This window comes from Phoxinus phoxinus (genome assembly GCF_949152265.1).
Source record: "Phoxinus phoxinus genome assembly, chromosome: 25".
NCBI lineage: Eukaryota > Metazoa > Chordata > Actinopteri > Cypriniformes > Leuciscidae > Phoxinus > Phoxinus phoxinus.
In genome coordinates this window covers 16,382,441-16,389,409 of record NC_136900.1, presented here as the reverse complement: position 1 = coordinate 16,389,409, position 6,969 = coordinate 16,382,441, and positions in this window count along the sequence as shown.

Here is a 6,969-nt window from a genome sequence, read left to right as displayed (position 1 = left end):
ACCTAAAAATCCCCAGCTTTACATGTCAGTTAATTGACCACTAGGCTATGGGGGACTACGAATTAGCTGCAGTTTGATAGATATTAGAAGATCCTCCTTGAGGTAAAAATACAGGGGGAACGGATTTCGACGGCTGTTTTTTTGCCGTCGGATTCTGTTCCCCCTATAAAAAAAAACATCTGTCGGAATCCATTCCCCAACTCCCATTATGAGATGTGTTGATGTAGTGGCGTTTAAAAATACATATTTTATTTTGTGTGGGGATGGAGCTAATCTGGTACCAGTCTATAGAAATATATTTAGGAGTTTTTGACTTTTATTATGATAGGAAAATATGGGATTAAAAAAAGTCCACGAGCCGGGACTTGAACTTGTTTCACCTAAAAATCCCCAGCTTTATATGTCAGTGAATTGACCACTAGGCTATGGGGAACTGATAATTAGCAGCTTTTTGATAGATATTAGAAGATCCTCCTTGTGGTAAACATACAGGGGGAACGGATCTCGACGGCTGTTTTTTTGCCGTCGGATTCTGTTCCCCCTATAAAAAAAAACATCTGTCGGAATCCATTCCCCAACTCCCATTATGAGATGTGTTGATGTAGTGGCGTTTAAAAATACATATTTTATTTTGTGTGGGAATGGAGCTAACCTGGTACCAGTCTATAGAAATATATTTAGGAGTTTTTGAATTTATTATGCTAGGAAAATATGGGATTAAAAAAAGTCCACGAGCCGGGACTTGAACTTGTTTCACCTAAAAATCCCCAGCTTTATGTGTCAGTGAATTGACCACTAGGCTATGGGGAACTGATAATTAGCAGCTTTTTGATAGATATTAGAAGATCCTCCTTGTGGTAAACATACAGGGGGAACGGATCTCGACGGCTGTTTTTTTGCCGTCGGATTCTGTTCCCCCTATAAAAAAAAACATCTGTCGGAATCCGTTCCCCCACTCCCATTATTAGAGGTGTTGATGTAGTGGCCTAAAAAATGCTTTTTTTATTTTGTGTGGGGATGAAGCTTACCTGGGATCAGTCTAAAGAAATATATTTAGGAGTTTTTGACTTATATTATTATAGGAAAATATGGGATTAAAAAAAGTCCACGAGCCGGGACTTGAACTTGTTTCACCTAAAAATCACCAGCTTTACATGTCAGTGAATTGACCACTAGGCTATGGGGGACTAAGAATTAACAGCTTTTTGATAGATATTAGAAGATCCTCCTTGAGGTAAAAATACAGGGGGAACGGATTTCGACGGCTGTTTTTTTGCCGTCGGATTCTGTTCCCCCTATAAAAAAAAAACATCTGTCGGAATCCATTCCCCAACTCCCATTATGAGATGTGTTGATGTAGTGGCGTTTAAAAATACATATTTTATTTTGTGTGCGGATGGAACTAACCTGGTACCAGTCTATAGAAATATATTTAGGAATTTTTGACTTTTATTATGATAGGAAAATATGGGATTAAAAAAAGTCCACGAGCCGGGACTTGAACTTGTTTCACCTAAAAATACCCAGCTTTATATGTCAGTGAATTGACCACTAGGCTATGGGGAACTGATAATTAGCAGCTTTTTGATAGATATTAGAAGATCCTCCTTGTGGTAAACATACAGGGGGAACGGATCTCGACGGCTGTTTTTTTGCCGTCGGATTCTGTTCCCCCTATAAAAAAAAACATCTGTCGGAATCCGTTCCCCCACTCCCATTATTAGAGGTGTTGATGTTAGTGGCCTAAAAAATGCTTCTTTTTTTTGTGGGGGGATGAAGCTTACCTGGGACCAGTCTAAAGAAATATATTTAGGAGTTTTTGACTTTTATTATGATAGGAAAATATGGGATTAAAAAAACTCCACGAGCCGGGACATGAACTTGTTTCACCTAAAAATCCCCAGCTTTATATGTCAGTGAATTGACCACTAGGCTATGGGGAACTGATAATTAGCAACTTTTTGATAGATATTAGAAGATCCTCCTTGTGGTAAACATACAGGGGGAACGGATCTCGACGGCTGTTTTTTTGCCGTCGGATTCTGTTCCCCCTATAAAAAAAACATCTGTCGGAATCCGTTCCCCCACTCCCATTATTAGAGGTGTTGATGTAGTGGCCTAAAAAATGCTTATTTTATTTTGTGTGGGGATGAAGCTTACCTGGGACCAGTCTAAAGAAATATATTTAGGAGTTTTTGACTTTTATTATGATAGGAAAATATGGGATTAAAAAAAGTCCACGAGCCCGGGACTTGAACTTGTTTCACCTAAAAATCACCAGCTTTACATGTCAGTGAATTGACCACTAGGCTATGGGGGACTAAGAATGAACAGCTTTTTGATAGATATTAGAAGATCCTCCTTGAGGTAAAAATACAGGGGGAACAGATTCCGACGGCTGTTTTTTTGCCGTCGGATTCTGTTCCCCGTATAAAAAAAAACATCTGTCGGAATCCATTCCCCAACTCCCATTATGAGATGTGTTGATGTAGTGTCGTTTAAAAATACATATTTTATTTTGTGTGGGGATGGAGCTAACCTGGTACCAGTCTATAGAAATATATTTAAAAGTTTTTTACTTTTATTATGATAGGAAATTATGGGATTAAAAAAAGTCCACGAGCCGGGACTTGAACTTGTTTCACCTAAAAATCACCAGCTTTACATGTCAGTGAATTGACCACTAGGCTATGGGGGACTACGAATTAGTTGCAGTTTGATAGATATTAGAATATCCTCCTTGTGTAAAAAATACAGGGGGAACGGATTTCGACGGCTGTTTTTTTGCCGTCGGTTTCTGTTCCCCCTATAAAAAAAAACATCTGTCGGAATCCGTTCCCCCACTCCCATTATTAGAGGTGTTGATGTAGTGGCGTTTAAAAATACATATTTTATTTTGTGTGGGGATGGAGCTAACCTGGTACCAGTCTATAGAAATATATTTAAAAGTTTTTGACTTTTATTATGATAGGAAAATATGGGATTAAAAAAAGTCCACGAGCCGGGACTTGAACTTGTGTCACCTAAAAATCCCCAGCTTTATATGTCAGTGAATTGACCACTAGGCTAGGGGGAACTGATAATTAGCAACTTTTTGATAGATATTAGAAGATCCTCCTTGTGGTAAACATACAGGGGGAACGGATCTCGACGGCTGTTTTTTTGCCGTCGGATTCTGTTCCCCTTATAAAAAAAACATCTGTCGGAATCCGTTCCCCCACTCCCATTATTAGAGGTGTTGATGTTAGTGGCCTAAAAAATGCTTCTTTTTTTTTGTGGGGGGATGAAGCTTACCTGGGACCAGTCTAAAGAAATATATTTAGGAGTTTTTGACTTTTATTATGACAGGAAAATATGGGATTAAAAAAAGTCCACGAGCCGGGACTTGAACTTGTTTCACCTAAAAATCCCCAGCTTTATATGTCAGTGAATTGACCACTAGGCTATGGGGAACTGATAATTAGCAACTTTTTGATAGATATTAGAAGATCCTCCTTGTGGTAAAAATACAGGGGGAACGGATCTCGACGGCTGTTTTTTTGCCGTCGGATTCTGTTCCCCCTATAAAAAAAAAAAACTGTTGGAATCCGTTCCCCCACTCCCATTATTAGAGGTGTTGATGTTAGTGGCCTAAAAAATGTTTTTTTTTTTTGTGGGGGGATGAAGCTTACCTGGGACCAGTCTAAAGAAATATATTTAGGAGTTTTTTACTTTTATTATGATAGGAAAATATGGGATTAAAAAAAAGTCCACGAGCCGGGACTTGAACTTGTTTCACCTAAAAATCCCCAGCTTTATATGTCAGTGAATTGACCACTAGGCTACGGGACTGATAATTAGCAACTTTTTGATAGATATTAGAAGATCCTCCTTGTGGTAAACATACAGGGGGAACGGAACTCGACGGCTGTTTTTTTGCCGTCGGATTCTGTTCCCCCTATAAAAAAAACATCTGTCGGAATCCGTTCCCCCACTCCCATTATTAGAGGTGTTGATGTAGTGGCCTAAAAAATGCTTTTTTTATTTTGTGTGGGGATGAAGCTTACCTGGGATCAGTCTAAAGAAATATATTTAGGAGTTTTTGACTTATATTATGATAGGAAAATATGGGATTAAAAAAAGTCCACGAGCCGGGACTTGAACTTGTTTCACCTAAAAATCACCAGCTTTACATGTCAGTGAATTGACCACTAGGCTATGGGGGACTACGAATTAGCTGCAGTTTGATAGATATTAGAAGATCCTCCTTGTGTAAAAAATACAGGGGGAACGGATTTCGACGGCTATTTTTTTGCCGTCGTATTCTGTTCCCCCTATAAAAAAAAACATCTGTCGGAATCCTATCCCCCACTCCCATTATTAGAGGTGTTGATGTAGTGGCCTAAAAAATGCTTATTTTATTTTGTGTGGGGATGAAGCTTACCTGGGACCAGTCTAAAGAAATATATTTAGGAGTGTTTTACTTTTATTATGATAGGAAAATATGGAATTAAAAAAAGTCCACGAGCCGGGACTTGAACTTGTTTCACCTAAAAATCCCCAGCTTTATATGTCAGTGAATTGACCACTAGGCTATGGGGAACTGATAATTAGCAACTTTTTGATAGATATTAGAAGATCCTCCTTGTGGTAAACATACAGGGGGAACGGATCTCGACGGCTGTTTTTTTGCCGTCGGATTCTGTTCCCCCTATAAAAAAAAACATCTGTCGGAATCCGTTCCCCCACTCCCATTATTAGAGGTGTTGATGTAGTGGCCTAAAAAATGCTTTTTTTATTTTGTGTGGGGATGAAGCTTACCTGGGATCAGTCTAAAGAAATATATTTAGGAGTTTTTGACTTATATTATGATAGGAAAATATGGGATTAAAAAAAGTCCACGAGACGGGACTTGAACTTGTTTCACCTAAAAATCCCCAGCTTTACATGTCAGTTAATTGACCACTAGGCTATGGGGGACTACGAATTAGCTGCAGTTTGATAGATATTAGAAGATCCTCCTTGAGGTAAAAATACAGGGGGAACGGATTTCGACGGCTGTTTTTTTGCCGTCGGATTCTGTTCCCCCTATAAAAAAAAACATCTGTCGGAATCCATTCCCCAACTCCCATTATGAGATGTGTTGATGTAGTGGCGTTTAAAAATACATATTTTATTTTGTGTGGGGATGGAGCTAATCTGGTACCAGTCTATAGAAATATATTTAGGAGTTTTTGACTTTTATTATGATAGGAAAATATGGGATTAAAAAAAGTCCACGAGCCGGGACTTGAACTTGTTTCACCTAAAAATCCCCAGCTTTATATGTCAGTGAATTGACCACTAGGCTATGGGGAACTGATAATTAGCAGCTTTTTGATAGATATTAGAAGATCCTCCTTGTGGTAAACATACAGGGGGAACGGATCTCGACGGCTGTTTTTTTGCCGTCGGATTCTGTTCCCCCTATAAAAAAAAACATCTGTCGGAATCCATTCCCCAACTCCCATTATGAGATGTGTTGATGTAGTGGCGTTTAAAAATACATATTTTATTTTGTGTGGGAATGGAGCTAACCTGGTACCAGTCTATAGAAATGTATTTAGGAGTTTTTGAATTTATTATGCTAGGAAAATATGGGATTAAAAAAAGTCCACGAGCCGGGACTTGAACTTGTTTCACCTAAAAATCCCCAGCTTTATGTGTCAGTGAATTGACCACTAGGCTATGGGGAACTGATAATTAGCAGCTTTTTGATAGATATTAGAAGATCCTCCTTGTGGTAAACATACAGGGGGAACGGATCTCGACGGCTGTTTTTTTGCCGTCGGATTCTGTTCCCCCTATAAAAAAAAACATCTGTCGGAATCCGTTCCCCCACTCCCATTATTAGAGGTGTTGATGTAGTGGCCTAAAAAATGCTTTTTTTATTTTGTGTGGGGATGAAGCTTACCTGGGATCAGTCTAAAGAAATATATTTAGGAGTTTTTGACTTATATTATTATAGGAAAATATGGGATTAAAAAAAGTCCACGAGCCGGGACTTGAACTTGTTTCACCTAAAAATCACCAGCTTTACATGTCAGTGAATTGACCACTAGGCTATGGGGGACTAAGAATTAACAGCTTTTTGATAGATATTAGAAGATCCTCCTTGAGGTAAAAATACAGGGGGAACGGATTTCGACGGCTGTTTTTTTGCCGTCGGATTCTGTTCCCCCTATAAAAAAAAAACATCTGTCGGAATCCATTCCCCAACTCCCATTATGAGATGTGTTGATGTAGTGGCGTTTAAAAATACATATTTTATTTTGTGTGCGGATGGAACTAACCTGGTACCAGTCTATAGAAATATATTTAGGAATTTTTGACTTTTATTATGATAGGAAAATATGGGATTAAAAAAAGTCCACGAGCCGGGACTTGAACTTGTTTCACCTAAAAATACCCAGCTTTATATGTCAGTGAATTGACCACTAGGCTATGGGGAACTGATAATTAGCAGCTTTTTGATAGATATTAGAAGATCCTCCTTGTGGTAAACATACAGGGGGAACGGATCTCGACGGCTGTTTTTTTGCCGTCGGATTCTGTTCCCCCTATAAAAAAAAACATCTGTCGGAATCCGTTCCCCCACTCCCATTATTAGAGGTGTTGATGTTAGTGGCCTAAAAAATGCTTCTTTTTTTTGTGGGGGGATGAAGCTTACCTGGGACCAGTCTAAAGAAATATATTTAGGAGTTTTTGACTTTTATTATGATAGGAAAATATGGGATTAAAAAAAGTCCACGAGCCGGGACATGAACTTGTTTCACCTAAAAATCCCCAGCTTTATATGTCAGTGAATTGACCACTAGGCTATGGGGAACTGATAATTAGCAACTTTTTGATAGATATTAGAAGATCCTCCTTGTGGTAAACATACAGGGGGAACGGATCTCGACGGCTGTTTTTTTGCCGTCGGATTCTGTTCCCCCTATAAAAAAAACA